Source organism: Gobio gobio (assembly GCF_949357685.1).
Source record: "Gobio gobio genome assembly, chromosome: 15".
In the NCBI taxonomy this organism is placed as follows: domain Eukaryota; kingdom Metazoa; phylum Chordata; class Actinopteri; order Cypriniformes; family Gobionidae; genus Gobio; species Gobio gobio.
Genome location: NC_137108.1, coordinates 2,187,381 through 2,211,222, shown reverse-complemented (window position 1 = coordinate 2,211,222; position 23,842 = coordinate 2,187,381). Strand labels below are relative to the sequence as shown.

The window sequence follows — 23,842 nt, the reverse complement described above, 5'->3', positions numbered from 1 at the left end:
TTCTGTGTGTTGTGGCTTTAGCTGTGATTAGCCATGGTTCTGTGTGTTGTGGCTTTAGCTGTGATTAGCCATGGTTCTGTGTGTTGTGGCTTTAGCTGTGATTAGCCATGGTTCTGTGTGTTGTGGATTTAGCTGTGATTAGCCATGGTTCTGTGTGTTGTGGCTTTAGCTGTGATTAGCCATGGTTCTGTGTGTTGTGGCTTTAGCTGTGATTAGCCATGGTTCTGTGTGCTGTGGCTTTAGCTGTGATTAGCCATGGTTCTGTATGTTGTGGATTTAGCTGTGATTGGCCATGGTTCTGTGTGTTGTGGCTTTAGCTGTGATTAGCCATGGTTCTGTATGTTGTGGATTTAGCTGTGATTGGCCATGGTTCTGTGTGTTGTGGATTTAGCTGTGATTAGCCATGGTTCTGTGTGTTGTGGCTTTAGCTGTGATTAGCCATGGTTCTGTGTGTTGTGGCTTTAGCTGTGATTGGCCATGGTTCTGTGTGTTGTGGCTTTAGCTGTGATTAGCCATGGTTCTGTGTGTTGTGGCTTTAGCTGTGATTAGCCATGGTTCTGTGTGTTGTGGCTTTAGCTGTGATTAGCCATGGTTCTGTGTGTTGTGGCTTTAGCTGTGATTAGCCATGGTTCTGTGTGTTGTGGCTTTAGCTGTGATTAGCCATGGTTCTGTGTGTTGTAAAGGGCTGTGATTAGCCATGGTTCTGTGTGTTGTGGCTTTAGCTGTGATTAGCCATGGTTCTGTGTGTTGTGGCTTTAGCTGTGATTAGCCATGGTTCTGTGTGCTGTGGCTTTAGCTGTGATTAGCCATGGTTCTGTATGTTGTGGATTTAGCTGTGATTAGCCATGGTTCTGTGTGTTGTGGCTTTAGCTGTGATTAGCCATGGTTCTGTGTGTTGTGGATTTAGCTGTGATTAGCCATGGTTCTGTGTGTTGTGGCTTTAGCTGTGATTAGCCATGGTTCTGTGTGTTGTGGATTTAGCTGTGATTAGCCATGGTTCTGTATGTTGTGGATTTAGCTGTGATTGGCCATGGTTCTGTGTGCTGTGGCTTTAGCTGTGATTAGCCATGGTTCTGTATGTTGTGGATTTAGCTGTGATTAGCCATGGTTCTGTGTGTTGTGGCTTTAGCTCTGTGATTAGCCATGGTTCTGTGTGTTGTGGATTTAGCTGTGATTAGCCATGGTTCTGTGTGTTGTGGCTTTAGCTCTGTGATTAGCCATGGTTCTGTGTGTTGTGGATTTAGCTCAAGATCAAGATTCAAGATTCAAGAGTTTTATTTGTCACATACACAGTTATATACACAATATACAACTGGCAGTGAAATGTAAACAGGTCCGCTCCATGGACAGTGCAAATAACAGTTACAAGAAATTAAAATAGAAATAGAATAAATTTAGAATAAAAAGTATTAACATAAGTAGGATTATAAATAAATCAAGTAAAGATAAAAATGGAAATAAGATAAAATAAAAATATAAAAAATATGTGGATATGATAAGTGAGATAAACTGTAGACTTAAAAATAAGTGGTTAACATAAAATATATATATATGTATATATAAAGAAGTATAATGTGCAAGGTTTATTACAGGTTGTTACACAGTAACAATAGGAACGTAAAGTGCAGTGCAATGGCAGTATATGGATGTTAATGTTTAAACTGGATGTTTATGCGTGTGCGGGGTGAAGTGAAGTCACGTGACTGAGTTCAGGAGTCTGATGGCCTGGGGGAAGAAACTCCTCCTGAGTCTTTCAGTCTTTGCCATCAGGCTACGGAAGCGCTTACCAGATGGCAGCAGGGTGAAGTGAGAGTTTGCAGGGTGATTAATGTCTCTGATGATTTTGGTAGCTCTACCTCTGCAGCGTTTGGTGTAGATGTCCTGCAGAGACGGGAGAGCTGAGCCTGAGATGCGCTCGGATAAGCGCACCACTCTTTGCAGGGCTTTGGAATCGTGACTGGTGCTGTTCCCGTACCACGCTGTGATGCACTGAGTCAGGACACTTTCTATCGCCCCTCGATAGAAAGTTTTCAGGATGGCTGGTGAAACCCTGAATTTCCTCAGCTGGCGCAGGTGGTACAGTCTTTGCCTGGCTTTTTTCACCTGTGTCTGGATGTGTGTAGTCCAGGTCAGATCCTCGGAGATGTTCACACCCAGGTATTTGAAGCTGCTCACTCTCTCTACCGGTGTCCCGCTGATCATGAGAGGGGAGTATGACCGATGCTGTCTCTTCCTGAAGTCCACAATCAGTTCTTTGGTCTTGTTAACATTCAGAGAGAGACAGTTGTCCTGGCACCATGATGTCAGTTGCTCCACTTCGTCCAAGTATGCCGTCTCATTGTTGTTGGAGATGAGACCCAGGACAACAGTATCATCAGCAAACTTGATGATAGAGGTGGAGCTGTGTGTGGACAAACAGTCATGGGTGTAGAGAGAGTAGAGCAGGGGACTCAGCACACAGCCCTGTGGAGCTCCAACACTCAGGGTGATGGAGGTGGAGGTGAACTGGCCTACTCTCACCGCCTGGGGTCTGCCAGTGAGGAAATCTTCAATCCAGAGGCAGAGAGAAGAATTCAGGCCTAGATCCAGGAGTTTGTGTGTTAGCTTAATGGGAACTATGGTGTTAAAGGCTGAGCTATAGTCAATAAATAGCAACCTGACATAGTTCCCACTTTTGCTGTCGATGTGAGTGAGGCAGGAGTGAAGGACGTGAGAAATGGCATCTTCAGTCGATCTATTGGGACGATAGGCAAACTGAAGAGGGTCCAAAGTGTCAGGAATGGAGGAGCAAATGTTGTTTTTAATGAGTCTCTCAAAGACCTTCATGACTAAAGATGTGAGAGCCACTGGACGATAGTCATTTAGGCAAGAGGGTTTACTGATCTTAGGTACAGGGATGATGGAGGATCGTTTGAAGGAGGTGGGGACAACAGATGTAGCAAGGGACTCGTTGAATATGGATGTAAAGAGCCCTGCGAGCTGATCAGCACAGGACCGCAGAACACGACCTGAAATACCATCCGGCCCAGCAGCTTTCCTGACATCCACACGTTTGAGTGCCCTCCGAACCTCGTCCTCCGAGACAGAGATCACGTGACCGTTGCTGCTCTGAGGGACTCTCTCTGACGCGTCACTCGCCGGAGTCGCGCTGCCGCGATTACCATCAAAGCGAGCGTAGAAAGAGTTTAACTCGTTCACCAGCAACGGATCAGCTCTCACCTCTGCAGAGGATTTAGTTCCAAAAGCACAGATGGTCCTCAGTCCCTGCCACATCCGCCGGGAGTCGTTGAGTTGGAAATGAGATTCCACTCGGTCTTTATAGCGGAGTTTTGCGGCTTTAACGGCGCGCCGGAGAGCGTAACATGAAGCTTTGTACTCCCTCATATCCCCCGTTAGGAGACCGGCATTGTAAGCGGTGGTGCGCGAGTTTACTGCAGTGCGAATTGAACTGTCCACCCACGGTTTCTGATTAGGGAAGGACGTTATAGTTAATGTTTGTGTGGCTTGCTCTGTCAGTGTGTTAATAAAGCAGAGCGCCACTTCTGTGAACTCGCTGACGTCTTCAGAACTCGCGCGGAACATGTCCCAGTCGACGTCATCAAGAGCTGCCTGTAGCGTGATCTCTGAATGGGATGACCAGCGTTTGACTTCCCTCCTCACCGGGGGCTCTTGAACGAGCCTTTGTTTGTATTCCGGTGTGAGGAAAATGGCGGCATGGTCCGATTTGCCAAAAGCTGGCTGTGAACGAGCTTTGTAGGCGTTCTTAAACGGAGAGTAGCAATGATCCAGTGTGTTTGCTCCTCGTGTGGGACAGGAGACATGCTGGTGAAAATTTGGCAATACTTTCTTTAGGTTTGCTTTGTTAAAATCACCCGCGACGATGAAAGCAGCGTCGGGGTGTTTGTTTATGAAGCCGCTGGTCACATCATGGAGGGCAGATAAAGCCAGCCCCGTGTCTGCTTGTGGTGGAATATAAACGGCAGTGCAGATGACCGAGGAAAACTCCCTCGGCAGGTAGAAAGGCCGGCACATGAGAGATAAATGTTCCAAGTGAGGCGAGCAGGATCGCGAAAGAATGGAGATGTTCCTAGGATCGCACCATTTCTTGTTTATCATGAAACACACTCCACCGCCTTTAGATTTCCCGGCCTCGGCTGTTCTGTCCATCCGAAAAACAGAGAAGTTCTCGGACGGCGTCACGGCTGTATCCGGGACCGCTGGCGTGAGCCATGTTTCGGACAGACAATAGATGTTGCAGTCTCTCATGTCCCGTTGAAAACTTATCCTGGCTCTAAGATCGTCCATCTTATTCTCCAAGGATTGGACATTTGCGAGCAAAATGCTCGGGAGAGGAGGACTGAATGCTCTTTTTCTCAGTCTGTTGCGGATCCCAGCGCGTTTCCCGCGGTGTTTTTTGAATCTTCGCCGTCGACTCGAGTGGCCATTGAGCTGTGATTAGCCATGGTTCTGTGTGTTGTGGCTTTAGCTGTGATTAGCCATGGTTCTGTGTGTTGTGGCTTTAGCTGTGATTAGCCATGGTTCTGTGTGTTGTGGCTTTAGCTCTGTGATTAGCCATAGTTCTGTGTGTTGTGGATTTAGCTGTGATTAGCCATGGTTCTGTGTGTTGTGGCTTTAGCTGTGATTAGCCATGGTTCTGTGTGTTGTGGATTTAGCTGTGATTAGCCATGGTTCTGTGTGTTGTGGCTTTAGCTGTGATTAGCCATGGTTCTGTGTGTTGTGGCTTTAGCTGTGATTAGCCATGGTTCTGTGTGTTGTGGCTTTAGCTGTGATTAGCCATGGTTCTGTGTGCTGTGGCTTTAGCTGTGATTAGCCATGGTTCTGTATGTTGTGGATTTAGCTGTGATTAGCCATGGTTCTGTGTGTTGTGGATTTAGCTGTGATTAGCCATGGTTCTGTGTGTTGTGGCTTTAGCTGTGATTAGCCATGGTTCTGTGTGTTGTGGCTTTAGCTGTGATTAGCCATGGTTCTGTGTGTTGTGGCTTTAGCTGTGATTAGCCATGGTTCTGTGTGCTGTGGCTTTAGCTGTGATTAGCCATGGTTCTGTATGTTGTGGATTTAGCTGTGATTAGCCATGGTTCTGTGTGTTGTGGATTTAGCTGTGATTAGCCATGGTTCTGTGTGTTGTGGCTTTAGCTGTGATTAGCCATGGTTCTGTGTGTTGTGGATTTAGCTGTGATTAGCCATGGTTCTGTGTGTTGTGGCTTTAGCTGTGATTAGCCATGGTTCTGTGTGTTGTGGCTTTAGCTGTGATTAGCCATGGTTCTGTGTGTTGTGGCTTTAGCTGTGATTAGCCATGGTTCTGTGTGTTGTGGATTTAGCTGTGATTAGCCATGGTTCTGTATGTTGTGGATTTAGCTGTGATTGGCCATGGTTCTGTGTGCTGTGGCTTTAGCTGTGATTAGCCATGGTTCTGTATGTTGTGGATTTAGCTGTGATTAGCCATGGTTCTGTGTGTTGTGGATTTAGCTGTGATTGGCCATGGTTCTGTGTGTTGTGGATTTAGCTGTGATTAGCCATGGTTCTGTGTGTTGTGGCTTTAGCTGTGATTAGCCATGGTTCTGTGTGTTGTGGATTTAGCTGTGATTAGCCATGGTTCTGTGTGTTGTGGCTTTAGCTGTGATTAGCCATGGTTCTGTGTGTTGTGGATTTAGCTGTGATTAGCCATGGTTCTGTGTGTTGTAAAGGGCTGTGATTAGCCATGGTTCTGTGTGTTGTGGATTTAGCTGTGATTAGCCATGGTTCTGTGTGTTGTGGCTTTAGCTGTGATTAGCCATGGTTCTGTATGTTGTGGATTTAGCTGTGATTGGCCATGGTTCTGTGTGTTGTGGATTTAGCTGTGATTAGCCATGGTTCTGTGTGTTGTGGCTTTAGCTGTGATTAGCCATGGTTCTGTGTGTTGTGGCTTTAGCTGTGATTAGCCATGGTTCTGTGTGTTGTGGATTTAGCTGTGATTAGCCATGGTTCTGTGTGTTGTGGATTTAGCTGTGATTAGCCATGGTTCTGTGTGTTGTGGCTTTAGCTGTGATTAGCCATGGTTCTGTGTGTTGTGGCTTTAGCTGTGATTAGCCATGGTTCTGTGTGTTGTAAAGGGCTGTGATTAGCCATGGTTCTGTGTGTTGTGGATTTAGCTGTGATTAGCCATGGTTCTGTGTGTTGTGGATTTAGCTGTGATTAGCCATGGTTCTGTGTGTTGTGGATTTAGCTGTGATTAGCCATGGTTCTGTGTGTTGTGGATTTAGCTGTGATTAGCCATGGTTCTGTGTGTTGTGGCTTTAGCTGTGATTAGCCATGGTTCTGTGTGTTGTGGCTTTAGCTGTGATTAGCCATGGTTCTGTGTGTTGTGGATTTAGCTGTGATTAGCCATGGTTCTGTGTGTTGTGGATTTAGCTGTGATTAGCCATGGTTCTGTGTGTTGTGGCTTTAGCTGTGATTAGCCATGGTTCTGTGTGTTGTGGATTTAGCTGTGATTAGCCATGGTTCTGTGTGTTGTGGATTTAGCTGTGATTGGTCATGGTTCTGTGTGTTGTGGCTTTAGCTGTGATTAGCCATGGTTCTGTGTGTTGTGGCTTTAGCTGTGATTAGCCATGGTTCTGTGTGTTGTGGATTTAGCTGTGATTAGCCATGGTTCTGTGTGTTGTAAAGGGCTGTGATTAGCCATGGTTCTGTGTGCTGTGGCTTTAGCTGTGATTAGCCATGGTTCTGTATGTTGTGGATTTAGCTGTGATTGGCCATGGTTCTGTGTGTTGTGGATTTAGCTGTGATTGGCCATGGTTCTGTGTGTTGTGGCTTTAGCTGTGATTAGCCATGGTTCTGTGTGTTGTGGCTTTAGCTGTGATTAGCCATGGTTCTGTGTGTTGTGGCTTTAGCTGTGATTAGCCATGGTTCTGTGTGTTGTAAAGGGCTGTGATTAGCCATGGTTCTGTGTGTTGTGGATTTAGCTGTGATTAGCCATGGTTCTGTGTGTTGTGGCTTTAGCTGTGATTAGCCATGGTTCTGTGTGTTGTGGATTTAGCTGTGATTAGCCATGGTTCTGTGTGTTGTGGATTTAGCTGTGATTAGCCATGGTTCTGTGTGTTGTGGATTTAGCTGTGATTAGCCATGGTTCTGTGTGTTGTGGATTTAGCTGTGATTAGCCATGGTTCTGTGTGTTGTGGATTTGCCAGTGCCCAGATAGCAACATTGTGTCGGCCCAGATCTGGCCCACATCTGGCACTTGTGGTATACTGATCTGGGCCATATGCTGCATGGAATGACGGCCCTTGAGTGGACCACTTCTGTTTGCCAGATCTGGGCCACAAGCAGGCCAGAACAATGCCACATGTCAGCCAAGAGCAAATAAATAAAACCAGAACTGGACCTTTATCTGAGCCACAAAATCTGTGTATATTAGATATGGAGTCAGCTCAGCCTTAATAAACCTGTTAACAAGCAGAATCAATGAAGGAGAGAAGAGAACAGAAAAAGAGACGAGCAGAAAGACAAGAACTACAGCTGACTTCAGCCACAGCCTTAGATGAAATCAACTGAAGATGAAAGAAGACATTAAATCTCTAAAGATCTCAGCAGAGGAGGATTAAACAACTCCACAAACAGCATTACCAGCTTCACACATTACTAACCAGACTGACTTTATTTCTGTCAGACAACTACAGAAGCTCTCATTGAGAATTAACAGAAGTTTAACTCTGTGTTTCATCTGAAGTCACCATGACAGTGATCAGTGTTTCCATTAGTTGGGCTCTTTACTCTTATTAAGGGTCTTCCTCTTTTGGCTTCTACGAATGTGTGTTGGTAAAACATTTGAAGTAGCAAAGGAAGCGACATCCGGTGAACATGATTACCTGGTGATGGTTTTTAAATCGATGGTTTTAAAAAGAGCCCAACTAATGGAAACACTGATCACTGTCATGGTGACTTAAGATGAAACACATCAGAGTTAAACTTCTGTTAATTCTCAATGAGAGCTTCTGTAGTTGTCTGACAGAAATAAAGTCAGTCTGGTTAGTAATGTGTGAAGCTGGTAATGCTGTTTGTGGAGTTGTTTAATCCTCCTCTGCTGAGATCTTTAGAGATTTAATGTCTTCTTTCATCTTCAGTTGATTTCATCTAAGGCTGAGCTGACTCCATATCTAATATACACAGATTTTGTGGCTCAGATAAGGTCCAGTTCTGGTTTATTTATTTGCTCTAGGCTGACATGTGGCATTGTTCTGGCCTGCTTGTGGCCCAGATCTGGCAAACAGAAGTGGTCCACTCAAGGGCCGTCATTCCATGCAGCATATGGCCCAGATCAGTATACCACAAGTGCCAGATGTGGGCCAGATCTGGGCCGACACAATGTTATGTGGGTGTGATTAGCCATGGTTCTGTGTGTTGTAAAGGGCTGTGATAGTAAGTTGAAGGTGTAACTACCACCATGTTACACAGAATACCAACCAATCATTGCGCCGCTGCAGCCATTGTACGGCCGCGAAGATCCGCGACTATTACGCAGGAATGAGAAAGTAGTTCCTAGCCATATCGGTGTAGAAAATCACAACTTTTCATTTTCAGTTGGTCTTAGCACACGATGTAACTGTAGAAGAGTCAAGTTTTAAATAGGAAAAATATTGAAAGTGTCTTTGGTCATTTTTTGAATGAGATGCTAATGGACTGATCAGAATCAATGATGTATGCTAAGCTATGCTAAAAGTGCTACCGCCAGATACAAAGATCGGCTGAATGGATTCTAAAACGGTAAAACTCAACTATTTAACTCTAGGGGACTCGTAAAATGAGCCTATTTTCAAAAAAAGTGGAGTGTTGCTTTAAAGGGTCAGTTCACTCAAAGATGAAGATCCTGTCATTCCTCCTCCTCATGTCGTCTCAAACCCATCAGACCTTGCACACACAAAGCACAGCATCGCTTCATAAAACTAATTGCAAATGACACTGAGGATAAACCTCTGGACCCCTTTACTGATGTCTCTCCTATGGGTTGCCCAATGGAGGGGTCAGAGGGCGCTCAGAGTCCATCCCAAATCTCTTCATCTGTGTCTGAAGATGATGGAAGGTCTGACGGGTTTGAGACGACATGAGGATAGACTTTCAAAATATTCTGTGCAGGTGTTAATATTATATTCAATTATAACTGAAATAGAGAACATGTATTATTTTCACGTGATTAAAACAATATCATTTTCCCGACTCAGATTTGAGTGGTTTTGATCAACATCATTCAATCCTGTTGTGTTATTGATATTGTGTAGTATTTTGAATTAGCTGTTATGTTTAAATAATTCTGTTATGTGTTTTTACAGTTTTTCTCAGTCGCTTTGGTACATTGAAATTCTCAAAACTACCTGTTCAATCTTCACATCATTGTGTCACTTGTGCACATCAAAAAAGCAGTTTCTCATTTCTTTGGACAAGTTGCAAATGCTTGTGTGCATCCATGCGAATTATTATGTCCAATTCTCTGCTGTTTCCTGCATTATCAGCTGCTTATGTCATGATCAGGATGTGTTATAATGGGTCTCTGTTGAATAGTCTCACCCCCACAACATTTAGCCATTAGTTCATAGCAGAAGTCTTTACATGCAAAATGGTTGAACAAGTGGTCATAATATAAGCATATTTCTATAAATTTCCGTTAGACGTTCACATTTCTACTTTTGTTTTTCTGGGTTTTTTTTCTCTTTGTGCTATGCAGTGCTGTCTTTTCCTTTCTGTATCGCAATGACATCTGTCAACAAATTACAGCACAAACAGTAAAAGTGTAAATGTGAATCTTGTCCAGTCTCTTGCAATCAAACTCACACATACACTGAGGTGTAACCTACAATTTACAATAATTGTCATCAAAACTTTAGCCATATTTACATCAGAACATCCTCCAGAGTACAGTTATATTGACAACATGACTGAGCAATCTGACTGTGTTATTCATACTCACTGACACAAGCTCTGGTCATTCTGATGGCCCTGACATGTTCATTGACACAGAGATTTACTTCTGAGAGATGAACTGAGGATTTTGAGCAAGAGACTGCACTGTAAAAAAAATCCCCATAAAATTTACAGTAAAAAAACGGCAGCTGTGGTTGCCAGAACTTTACCGTAAAAAATACGGCAGTAACGTTTTAGGTTTTTTGGGACAGCACCATATTATTTAAAGTTTTATAATGTAATAATTATGGTTAAAATAGGTTTTATTTTACAGTTCAAAACTGTATAATTTAAAGGTTTATATTGTAATGATTATGTTTACACTGTAAACAATTTACGGTAAAAAAAACATATTTCATTAACTGAAATAATGTTAAATTGCCAATCTATTGAAATACTAATATCTATGTACCTTTGATATATACGGACAACCACCAGTCACAGTGGAGATGAGAATCACATGATGAATCAAAGCTCATCATAAGCAGCTTTTAAGAAGACAATACTAATATATAGAAGAGCTCAGTGTCATTCACACACACACTAAACACCATCATGGTAACACACATGACATTTAAAAAATGCAATAAACATTAATTTAACAACATCAGATGTAACATAAAACCCTAATGTACATAACTGATGAGAAAAAACAAAGAAGTAACATAGTTATTGCAATGAAAATACATCAAATGCGAAGTGTCACGCAGGGAATTCTGGGAATGTCAATTTACGGGTTTTCACTGTAAATTACACAATGACTTGTTTTTTTTTCACTTCCAAAAACTGTATATTTAACAGTATTTTACTGTAAAATTAGATGAAATGTAAGGTTAGATCTATTACAGTTATTCCCCGTATATAGTACGGATACTTTCTGTTAACCAATTAACTGTTTTTCACCGAAGCATTTTTACAGTAAAATACCGTTAAAATCACAATCATTTTTCACAATGTGGCTTTTGCAGGTAATCCATGGTGTTTTGCTATTTGTACGAATTGTTTTGAGACTGTTTTGCAAATGTCGAGGATGATTCGAGAAATGTACCAAAGCGACTGAGAAAAACTGTAAAGCTTTATTATTATTATTTTAATTGTAGTTTCTCTCATTAAAGTAACTTATTTTGTATTGCAATGAAAACAAAGTAGTTTAGTGCATTACATCCTCCTACGTTTAGGCTTATTTAAGCACATTTAAAGAGGATCTGTTACAGTTTTTCTCAGTCGCTTTGGTACATTTCTCGAATCTTCCTCGACATTTGCAAAACAGTAAGTGCATTTCTCAAAACAATTTGTACAAATAGCAAAACCCCATGGATTACCTGCAAAAGCCAGTCTCTTGCTCAAAATCCTCAGTTCATCTCTCAGAAGTAAATCTCTGTGTCAATGAACATGCCAGTGCCATCAGAATGACAAGTCCTTGTGTCATTGTGTATGAATAACACAGTCAGATTGCTCAGTCATGTTGTCAATATAACTGTACTCTGGAGGATGTTCTGATGTAAATATGGCTAAAGTTTTGATGACAATTATTGTAAATTGTAGGTTACACCTCAGTGTATGTGTGAGTATGATTTCAAGAGACTGGACAAGATTCACATTTACGCTTTTACTGTTTGTGCTGTAATTTGTTGACAGATGTCATTGCGATACAGAAAGGAAAAGACAGCACTGCATAGCACAAAGAGAAAAAAAAACAGAAAAACAAAAGTAGAAATGTGAACGTCTAACGGAAATTTATAGAAATATGCTTATATTATTGTTATGTTGAAGGAGGAATGAATAAAAAGCAGACAGAACACGAGCAGTAACTTAGCATTCACTTTACTCAACTTCTTCTAGTTTTTTTTCTGTACAGTTCTTACATCAGATGAACACGTAAACACCTCATTGCCGCCTAGTGGACATGAATGGTATTGCAATGCAATGGAAAGAACACAACATCTTCCCCTTTTCAGAAAGAATACAGCTGTTTGTATATCACAACAGAAATAAACAAATCAAGAATAAACAAGCATTATGAAATAAAATATATTTAAACTTTTTGTGTCTTATTCCTTCAAATATTAACACAGCTCTCTCAAGTTTTACATATTCCTTACATATCTAAAACATAGTCCTTGGTCCAGGCAGGTTTTTGTCTAACTCTAACAGACCTATTCAATGGACTTGGTATTGCTCCATGCTGAACCTCCATAGGAGTAACACTTCCACTTGATTTCGGCATTTCAGCAAGACGTGAGGCATTCCACACCCTACCATCGTCAAGCAGGTAAGAGTCTTCACCTTTTTTCTGTACAACAGCTTTTGGCTGTGTGAACTTCTGATCACCCTTCTTTACCATCCAAGGTTTCTTAACTCGAACTAGATCACCAGGTTGGAATCTTGAAGGCTTTGCATTTCTTCTGGCATCCATGTACTGTTTAACTTTGTCTTGTTTCCTTTTCACAAGTTCTCGTATCACGTTTCTGTCAATTTCTTTTACAGGAAAGTCCATGACTTGTAACTTGGTTGTCATACGTCGACCATGGAGTAATTCAGATGGTGTAACACCTGTGGTAGCATGAGGAGTACTTCGATAATTCATCAAGAATGTTTGAGTGAACGTCTTCCAAGGTTCTCCTTGAATCGAAGCAGTTTGTAGACAGTCTTTCAGAACTCTGTTGAACCTTTCGACTTCTCCATTCGCACGTGGATAATAAAACAGAAGATCTGAAATGACGTATGTCTCTCTCTCTCAGAAACTCAGAAAACTCAGCAGAGATAAACTGAGGACCATTGTCTGAAACCAACTCCTTTGGGTTTCCTTCTCGAGTAAAAACAGTCGTCAAGAACTGTTTAACAGTAGATGTGTCAACCCTGGACGTGAAAGCGACTTCTGGCCATTTGCTGAAGTAATCCACAAGTGTTATTGCGTATCTGCAGTCAGTTGGTGCAGTTTCAAATGGTCCTACAATGTCAATGGAGACCTTTTCCCATGCGGCAGAAGGTAATTCAACAGGGTTGAGGGGAGCATCATGTGTCACGGCAGACTTGTCATTTTGTTTGCAAGTATGACAGTTGCGTATCAGGGCTTCAGTCTGGTTGTCCATCTTAGGCCACCAGTACAATTGCCTAAGTCTTTGCTTCCTGCGGACTATACCTTGATGCGATTCATGTGCCAGTTCTATGAGTTTTTTCTGTAATGACTCGGGTACCAAGAGACGGTATGTTCCCCTGACAATACATCCATCCACGACAGCAAGCTCATGTCGGACAGGAAAGTATCCCTGTAAGTCTGGATCAACATTTTTCTTGTCTTTTGGCCAACGTGTCTGTTGATATGTACGCAGTTTAGAGAATACTGGGCAGTTGTTGCATGCAGACTGGAAATCTTCTTTGGAGATTGCACTGGAACAGCGACGGCGCTACACCGGGGCTAGAATTTTGAATAGCCCCGGTTTAGCGCCCACAGTGCAGAGTAAGTTAGTTAAACATTCCCGTTTTTGCTGGGAGTCTCTGGGCCCTGTTTTAACGATCTGAAACGCAAGTGTCAAAGCGAGAAGCGCAAGTAACTTTGTGGGCGGGTCTCGGCGCTGTTGCTATTTTCCCGGCGGGATAAATGGCTCTTGCGCCCGGCGCAAATCTAAAATGGGTTGGTCTGAAGTAGCTTCATTATTCATAGGTGTGGTTTGGGCGTAACGTGAATAAACCAATCAGAGCGTCATCCAACATTCCCTGTAAAAGCAGGTGCGCAAGTTCCATTATGGATTGCTATTATTATGGCGTATTTACCAGGCGCACGCCAGGAGCGGTTCACAGCCGAGGAGACTGATGTTCTTGTAAGAGCAGTGAAAGACAGAGAAGTTGTGTTGTATGGGGATGGGAGAAACCCACCCAAAATAGCGTCGGTTAAACAGGCGTGGGAGGAAATAGCCACAATTGTTTCATCAGCTGGCAATGGCATCCTCAGGACGTCGCACCAGTGCCGCAAGCGCTACAATGACATCAGAAGACGGGGAAAGTCAAAGCTTGCCAGCATCAATCGGGCACGCCGTGTAACGGGAGGTGGATCTGCCTCTACTCAGGACCTGACGCCAGCAGAGGACATCGCTGCGTCCACCCTCACCGATTTTTTTCCTGGTTCTTGACGGACAAACCAATTTGTCAGATGTCCTTATATACATATATGTCTTGCCAGAAGTTGCCACTATTGGGCAAACAGGTCTCCTTAATTATTAGACTTCAATTAGCCTGAATAATTTGTAAGCTAGATTTATGCCTATTTTTTCACATCTTCGTGGCACACCACAATGATTTCCGTCATCTCATGTGTTAATATTTTTTAGTGTAACAATTTATGATTTGCAAAAATAACTGTTGCATCTGTGTAGATTACATGAGCAAAGTGTATGCGCGTTGTGCACGCTATACATTATGGTCAAGCATGCGCCCTTAAAATAGCATAATGAACAACGCGCAACGCGCCACTGACTTTAGACTAGGTTTTTCTGGTCAGTGGCGCAATTGTTTAATGGAACAGCAAAATAGCACCAGGGATTGTTTGCGCCGGAACACGCCTCCTTTTTTGCGCTGAACCGCCCAGGTAGCGCAAGTTCATTCACTAGTTTAGCGACGTGCTTCTGTGGAGGGAAAAGCGCGCTTTGCGCGGGTGCAAAATAGGAATGACACATGCGTCGGTGTACAAAGTCAATTGCGCTGGGTGCAAGATAGGGCCCTACGTGTTTCAAACCCATCTCCCGCCCGCCCACCTCCCGTTTTGTTATTTCTCCCGGGAATCTTCCGTAATTTGTATATCCAAAACCTCGTTATATGAATAATCACATGAATTATTCCAAGGTTGTACAGTTGCCAGATTTTGTATGAAACGCCTACTCATACAATCGCCACATCCATAGACTGTAAAAAAGGCTCACATCATACACATTTCAACCCATTTGTGACCTCAACCTGGCAACCTGGCTGTTTATATCTGCGAAATCAAGCATCGCTGGTAGAAATGGAGAAGACTCAGCTGGTAGCATCCGTTTTTATTATTTCATTATATGATCACTTTTGTTCATGCAAATGCTTTTAAACCATTCAAGAGCGACAAGGCAAAGAGAACGCGCTGTCTGTGATGCGCTGCATTACAAAAGTAGCCTAATTACTCACTAAATACGCACTGCTCTTTCTTGACTAAATAACTTTTGTAGCTTTAATATTTATTAATCCAAATAGGCTATAATGTATAATTTATGGAGTGCAAACTGATAACTTTTAAATGTATGTATATTTCCTACTTGTTATACAGGTTGGAAGGGCACAGACCATAGCCTATGAAAAATTTATTATGGGTTTATGTGAGGATTGTTCTTAAATTCACTTAAATGAAAAGTTATATTTTTTGAACACTAATAAATATCAATGTGTTATTTCATTGAAGTGTCTATGAAATGTACATAGAGACATCAGTAACTGTAGCCTATCAGTGATACTGGCCTTCGTTCATAAAAAGATGCCATTAAACAAATATTTAAAAATATTCTGTCTATATGTTGTTTCTACATTAATTTGGAGATTAACGGCAAAATTATATTTATAAATATATATTTAAAAATTACGTTTTTAATGGTGATTAATCATTATTAATCACAGAAATAAATATATGTGGTTAATCTAGTTAAGTATTTGAATTGATTGACAGCAAAAATAAAAATAAAAAAGTGTGAATTTTTATTAAAAATGATGTATTAATTCCATGTTGATATCTGCGCAATGTATGTGTATTTAGCCTGCCTCTGATATCCAGCAACCCCCATACCCCCTAATAACCCATCGATCGACCCCCACCCCCAATCCGAAGTCTCCCGCATTTTGATAACCAAATGTTGCAGGTATAGTTGAGATGGAACGTTTTTTGATAAAGATGACAAGAGTGCATGTAGGAACACCGGTCTCTGAGGGGGCCAAAGAAGCAGAAAAGAAAGAGGAGTTAGAAAGAGAAAGGTATGAGAGAGAAATTCCTGATCCAAGACATGAGAAGTTAGTTGCGGCTGCTAGCTGCTCCACAGGTGCGGCCACAGCTAGCACTAAAATAGCTACCGTACCGACTGATTTGAGCCAGTCACCAGTTAATGGACCAAGACGCCCTCTTCTTCGACGTTATCCAGCCACAAAAGTTGGACTGCAGGATCGCTACTTTAATCGTAAATGGTATGAGCATTATAATTGGCTGGAATATTCTATTCTAAAGGACTGTGCTTTCTGCTTCGCATGCCGCCACTTTCAACATCCCGGAAACCACGGAGAGAAGACAGCATTTACTCAGGACGGCTACCAAAACTGGAAAAAGGCGACAGGTTCGTTCAAGACACATAATGGTAGTGTGGAGCATAAATATGCAATGGCAGCTTGGAATGAGTGGACTGTTCAGAGAGAGTCTGGCTCAACAATATGCAATGCTCTGAGTGATGGGCATGAGAAAATAGTCCAAGAGAACAGAGAGTATATGAGAGCAGTTGTAGAGTCATTACGTTATACAGCAGACCAGGGACTTTCACAGAGAGGAGACACAGAAAATGATACGGCTGTCAATCAGGGTAATTTCCTTGAGCTTTTACAGGTCATGGGCAAATTCAACAAAACAGTAGCACAGAAAATATCAGATAACCCTAGGAATGCTAAATACACGCATCATGACATACAGAACGAAATACTAGCAATTATGGCAAACATGATTCGGGATCAAATAAGTGGTGAAGTACAAGATGCTGAACTATTTGCATTGATGGTGGATGAGAGTAAGGACCTCAGCAAAACGGAACAAGTGTCTCTGGTGGTGCGCTATGTAAAAAATGATGAAGCTGTGGAAGAATTTCTTCATTTTACTCCAGCTGACGGGTTAGATGCTGAGTCCCTTTTCGTTACCGTCAAAGAGACTCTTTGTAAATGTAACATTGATCACACTGCCTGCATTGCTCAGTGTTATGACGGAGCTGCCGTGATGTCTGGTATTCACAACGGTGTCCAGGAGAAGTTCAGAGAAGAGGTCCCTCAGGCAATCTACATTGATTGCTACGCACACCGCCTCAATCTTGTTCTAGTGGACTGTGTCAGAAACGTTAAGGCAGCAGGCGATTTTTTTGTTATTGTGCAAGACATGTACAAGTTTTTCTCAGGCTCATTTGTCCATGCCCATTTCACTAAGAAGCAAAAGGAATTTGAGCCTTCACAGCAGCCCATTGAACTAAAGAAACTGTGTGATACGAGATGGTCCTGCCAGTACCGCTCGTTGTGGGCACTGCAAAAAACCCTTCCAGCCATCATTGCAACCTTAAAGGACATTAAATCGCAGCCAAATTCACGCAGATCGACTGACGCACGGTCACTACTCTCACTCATTGATGCTGAATTCATCCTCCACCTTATCCTGTTTGAGGATCTGTTCCGCTGTGCAAAGTTTCTGTCTGACACTCTACAGTCCCCTGATCTTTTGCTCGAGACTGCCACTGACCTTGCACACTCAGTCATCACAAGCATAAAAGAAAAGCGCACGGAGGACTCCTGGAGTGCTGTGTGGAGCAAGGCAGAGACCCTTTGCGCAAATGTCGGTGTCACCATACCGCCGCCGTCCCTACAAGAGAATAAAGAGGCAATCCCAAAAGCCACACCATCTACGGGACTTTATAATTGAAGCTCCAATCGAACATCATCCACCCATGTCATCTTCGGATGAACTCCGAACATCCTCATTCTACCCTGTCATTGACCGACTAGTGAATGAAATGCCCCGACGGTTTTCTGCAGAAGCAGGTGCAGTTCTAATGGGAACGTCAGCCCTCAACCCCACGCATGCCACATTCCTTCAAAAAGAGAGCCTTGTGCCCATGGCAGAGCACTATGGAATCAGAGAGGACAATCTGCTGGCTGAAGTGCACCAAATGCGCCGGCTTTTGGAAAAAAAGAAAAGGGGGAAACAGTTAGCAATGCACTGGAGTTCCTATCCATGCTTAAACCTTACAAAGACTCCTTCGCGGACATTTATAAACTTTTACGCATATCTGTCACACTGCCAGTAACATCTGCGTCATGTGAGCGCAGTTTTTCCTGCATGCGGCGTGTAAAAACCTACCTGAGAAACAGAATGGCAAACCCACGACTCAGCAACCTTGCATGCCTGTCCATACACGCCGAAAGAACCAAGGCCCTCGATGTTCAAAAGATCATAGACTCATTTGCGCTAAACCACGGTAACAGACGCATCGTCCTTCTGTAGGCTACACGTAATCACAGTCACTAAAGTTATGTTTTGTTCGTTTTAATGTTTTATGAAATGTGAAGTATGCACAGTTCTGATTATGCATATGTATTGTGTTGTTAAGGCGGAGCGCATGTGTGCTGTCCTGTGCTGTTTTACCGTTTTCTATCTGCCTAACCTCTGCACGTCATGTTTTTGAGCGAGGTTTCATGCATTGGTTACACGTAATCCATTACATAATCACTATTGTGAAGTCAAGTAGTGTTCATTTAATGTTTAATTTAAGCGTAAAGTATGCACAGTTTTGATACATGTGTATTGTGTTGTTAATGTTGTCTTGTGATCACTTGTATTACGCTTATATCTATTTTGTTAAATATATGCATAGCCTATTCTTTGGCCAAATATAATTTAAAACTACCCTTCTGTTGAATGTGGTGTGTAGGCTACCATAGCTGCTTTTGAATAATAAAAAAATGACAAATTCTTTATGAAGTAACTCTGACTTGATGAATATCGATTATTTTCTTAGCACCCCCACAAATTGGTCTAGCCCCCACTTAGCACCGGTAGAGAAAAAATTCTGGCGCCGTGCATGCACTGGAAGCAAATGAAATCATAGCAACAGACTCAATGGTTTCCGCAAAGTCATGTTCAGTGTTAGCAAGAGGCAATCTTGATAAGCAATCAGCAACACTGTTCAATGAACCAGGTCTGTATTGGACATCGCAGTCAAACTCCATTAAGCGTGCAGACCATCTGGCGACACGTAACCCAGCTCGACTATTTCCTTTACTCGTGAGAAGAGTAGTAAGAGCTTGATGGTCAGTGCGTAGTAGGAATTTTCTTCCCCACAGCCATGTACGCCATTTCTCTGCAGCCCAGACACATGACAGTGCTTCCTTCTCGACAATGGAGTATTTTCGTTCAGCGTCAGACAAGGAGCGTGAAGCAAAGGCGATGGTTCTTTCTGTTCCTGTGTCATCCAGCTGAGTCAAGACAGCACCAACACCGTAGTCTGAGGCGTCACAGGAAAGTAGGACTATCCACTATTGCCCGATTGACTCGATCAAAACTTTCTTGTGCTGCAGTAGTCCAGTGGAATTCACAGTCTTTACGAAGTAAGGCTCTCATTGGCTCAACAAGAGTAGCGTAAGCAGGCACAAACTTACTGTACCAGGCACTAAGACCCAGAAATGACCGTAGTGTAGCTGCATCAGTAGGAGGGGGTGCATTTGTAATTGCAGTAGAATGAGCATCATCAGGGTGTAGGCCTTCAGCTGAGAGTCTGTATCCAAGAAAGCTAAGTGTTGCCAAGTTGAATTTGCACTTGTCTGTATTCAGTTTCAGACCAGCTTCATTAATCCTGTGCAGAACAGCTTTAAGGTTTGTATTGTGAATGGCTTCGGACGCACCATGGACAATCACATCGTCCAAGTAACACTGTACACCATCAAGGCCTTTTAAGATCATGGTCATCATTCGTTGAAAAGCAGATGGTGCTGAACACAGTCCATATGGCACTCTACAGAACTGATATAGGCCTTCATGGGTAATGAAAGCAGTAAGTCCTCTGCTCTCCTCATGTAATTGTACTTGGTAGTATGCATTTTTGAGGTCAAGAGAAGAGAACATCACTGATCCATGCAACTCAGACAGTATGTCTTCAATCAGTGGCAAAGGATGACTATCTTGTACCCCGGCCTTGTTAGGTTCCCGTAAGTCAACGCACATGCAAATTGTGTTATTTCATTTTGTGACCACGATAGGAGAAACCCACTCAGATGAATCAATTTTCTCAATTATGCCATTCTCCTCTAGCATCTTGAGTTCATCTGACACTGCCGCTCGTACTGGTAGAGGTAAGTGACGGAGTTTTTGTTGTACAGGCTTAATTCCAGACCGGATCTTCACTTTGTGTGTGAAATTTTTAGCGCATCCAAATCCAGCAACAGTTGGCACGCAAACAGGACTGTTAGCAGAAACAAGTGAGATGCTGGATGGTTGAACCATTGCACAGTGAGTAGCAGGTTCAATCAAGCGACCACCCTTAATCTCAATGTCCAGCGTTTTACATAAGTCACGTCCAATGAGAGGAGTTCCTGATTCGACTAGGACAAAGCATGAGTCAGGTGGCCGTCGCCGGACTCCTCAAGGTAGGGCTGCACGATAAGGGCCAAAATGATAATCACGATTATTTTGATCAATATTGAGATCACGATTAATTATCACGATTATTTGTTGATTTTAACCAAAACAATTTTTTATTGTCACACAAGCTAATTACATTTACTGCCTTCACATCCATATTGTGCAACATTCCTGCTAATGTACAGATATGTGCATCAAAATAAAATAGGTCCTCTTATTTCACCAAAATTCAGTGAATCTCCTTAAAGAATAAATTAAAATAAATTAAAACAATAAAGAAAATGTAGCAAAACTTCAACAGGGCACTATTTTACATTTTACAATGTGTAAATATATTTTAGGAAGCAAAATATAAACTTAAGTTTTACCTGCATAATGGATGTGAATAAAACTAAAAATAAAATATACAATCAATAAGAAACAAATATTCCATAACAGAATGTAACCAAATAAGAACATTTCAAGGCAGAAGAACTATGGCGAAAAGAATATTGGCAAGATATAGCTCTATTTCCCCTCTGCGTTTTCTGTACATCGCAGGTAGTGCCACCTTTGAAAAATAATTACGCGAGGGGATCACGTATCGTTTATCCAGAGCGTTGACCAAGAATTTGAAGCCTTCGTTTGTCACTGTGTTTATTGAGCACATGTCTTTAGCCAAATGAAATGCGACTGCATTTGTTATTTCACTGTGTCTTTGAGAGGTGGATGGGTATGGTGATGCGCTAAAGAGGCTCGCTTCGATGGATGTTTGAGATGTTGTGGGATGATTAGTCTTTGCAACGCATTTCTTGGCCCTCATACATTCATCGTATTGAACTTTATGGTGTTTTTTTAAGTGGTTAAAGAGGTTCGTTGTGTTGCTTTGTGGTGCCAAAACAACTTTATGGCACTCTTTGCATATGACCTGTTCTTGTTTTGTGTCACTTGCCTGAAACCCAAAATGTTTCCACACAATGGATGACGATCTCGGCCGCTCCCTCTGCTACGTTAGACATTTTTTTCTTTGTTAAGATAGATTATAGCCTGCTATCTGTTGTGGTATTTTCCTCACGCTACTCTGTCTTCTGTCTGTGACTGTCTACATCTGGAAACTGACTGAGTTGCTGCGCGGTGCAGGGAACAACTCTGATTGGTGCATGGACGCACGTGATCAGAGAGCGGCTTTACAGCGCGCTAGACTGGCTTTGAAAAAAAAAAAAACCTTTAATACAAAGCGTGAATGAATGACGCATTTTAAATATCGCTCGATCACGCGAATTTGATCGTGGGAAGGCAAAATCGTGATCGTGATTAAAATTCGATTAATTGTGCAGCCCTACCTCAAGGTCCTCGTGTCCTTCCTGGACGTCAAAAACAGTAAGAGCATCATCTTCAACATCCTGTGCCACATCAGAACCACTCCTGTAATATCTCAAACAACTCCTGTAATTTCGGTCTGAAATCTGTGTGTGATTTCCCGTCTCTCCCGCTGCAGTAATCTTGGGAAAGTCTCATTATGTTCTCTATGGATTGGTGGCGGCGATGCAGCCTCGCATGTTGGTCACGTTCGACGAGGAGCTCAGACCTCTACCAGTGTCTGTCCGAGTGGGACAGGTGAGTGTGTGTGTGTGTGTGTGTGTGTGTGTGTGTGTGTGTGTGTGTGTGTGCGCATAACAAAGTTTAAGCTACCTTTCAAAAGTTTGTGGTCTGTCTGGAAAAAGTCTCTTCTACTCACCAAGGCTGCATTTATTTGATCAAAAATACAGTAAAAGATATTTTAAAAAAATACAATTTTAAAAAGCTGTTTTCTATGTGAAAATATGTGAGACATCAGTGTAAACGCCCACTGCTGTGATTGACAGCTGTGAGACTTCAGTGTAAACGCCCACTGCTGTGATTGACAAAGGACAGTTTCGGTTCACCTGAGCATTGCTAGGGAATGCTACTGGGGGTTGTAAAGAGAGTAGGGCCATCTTAACATCCTCGCCGCCACTTGTTATGTTGAAGGAGGAATGAATAAAAAGCAGACAGAACACGAGCATGACTTAGCATTCACTTTACTCAACTTCTTCTAGTTTTTTTTCTATACAGTTCTTACATCAGATGAACACGTAAACACCTCATTGCCGCCTAGTGGACATGAATGGTATTGCAATGCAATGGAAAGAACACAACAATTATGACCACTTGTTCAACCATTTTGCATGTAAAGACTTCTGCTATGAACTAATGGCTAAATGTTGTGGGGGTGGGACTATTCAACAGAGACCCATTATAATTAGGGTTGGGAACCGAGAACCGGTTCTTATGCAGAACCGAAACTGATTTTTGAAAAATACCAGAACCGCGCGAAATTCCTAAGTTTCGGTTCCGAAAACGGTTCTGGTGCAATGTGTGTGCGCGAAGCGCTGGAAGCGTATCCGAGTGACAGCCAGTGTTGCCAAGTCCGTGGTTTTCCCGCTTTCCACTGTTGCCGCGGGCTGTGTTTCATGTCCGCGAGTTGAAGCGATTGTGCAATTGTGTGGTTTTGTTGTGAAAACCTGGCAACCCTGGCTCACCTCATCATGAATATTAATGACGTTGCCTGCCGCTTCCAGGAGTGTAACGCAGTTAAGCCTGAAAGCCCTCGCGCTACACATTTACGGTTTTGCGTCAGATATTTTCTCGTTAACCACCAGCATGGCGAAGAGAAAGTCACAAGTATGGATTCATTTCCAAAGAATGAATGATAATGAAGCAAAATGTAACACATGTGAAAAGTTAATAACATGCAAAGGAGGCTGCACTAGCAATTTGACAAAACATTTGCTACAGCACAGAGTGCCACAGGCTTATACCAGATTTATAGTGAAAGGCATATATATATATATATATATATATTTGTCAACCGTTGAGTCACCATGGTTTAGGTAAGCGTTTAGGCACAATTACCTTTGTAATGCTGAATTGCAATGTATTATTTACAAGTTCACTGAATAACTGAATTACTATTAAATTAATATACAACTAATTAATAAATATAACTAATAAATATAATGTATAACTTGGTTTTATTCAGAGACAGAGAGATAAAATGTAATAAGACAATTTCAGAGGTGTTCATTTGAAAAAAATGTGTTGCAAGAATGGCTTAATTAATACTGTAATATATGTACAGTACAGGACTTTTTTGACATTGCCAACCTGTAAATGAATTTTAGAGCAAGTAATAAACACAAAATGGATTGTTTGAGTTGCGTATTGTGCCTTTTTCCTTTACCACTATTTGTTTAATAATTTTAATGGAACCGGAATCGGAACCGGAATCGTTAGGCGGAACCGAAACCGGAAAATTTCTCACGATTCCCAACCCTAATTATAATACATCCTGATCATGACATAAGCAGCTGATAATGCAGGAAACAGCAGAGAATTGGACATAATCATTCGCATGGATGCACACAAGCATTTGCAACTTGTTCAAAGAAATGAGAAACTGCTTTTTTGATGTGCACAAGTGACACAATGATGTGAAGATTGAAC

The 23,842-nt window shown here is 42.2% G+C and overlaps 1 protein-coding gene across 5 annotated transcripts in view; it reads right to left on the bottom strand.

The window, feature by feature from the left end:
* popdc1 (popeye domain cAMP effector 1) overlaps window positions 1-23,842 on the bottom strand; it is a 47,556-nt gene that overhangs the window by 22,612 nt on the left and 1,102 nt on the right. The gene's annotated exons all lie outside the window — the stretch shown is intronic.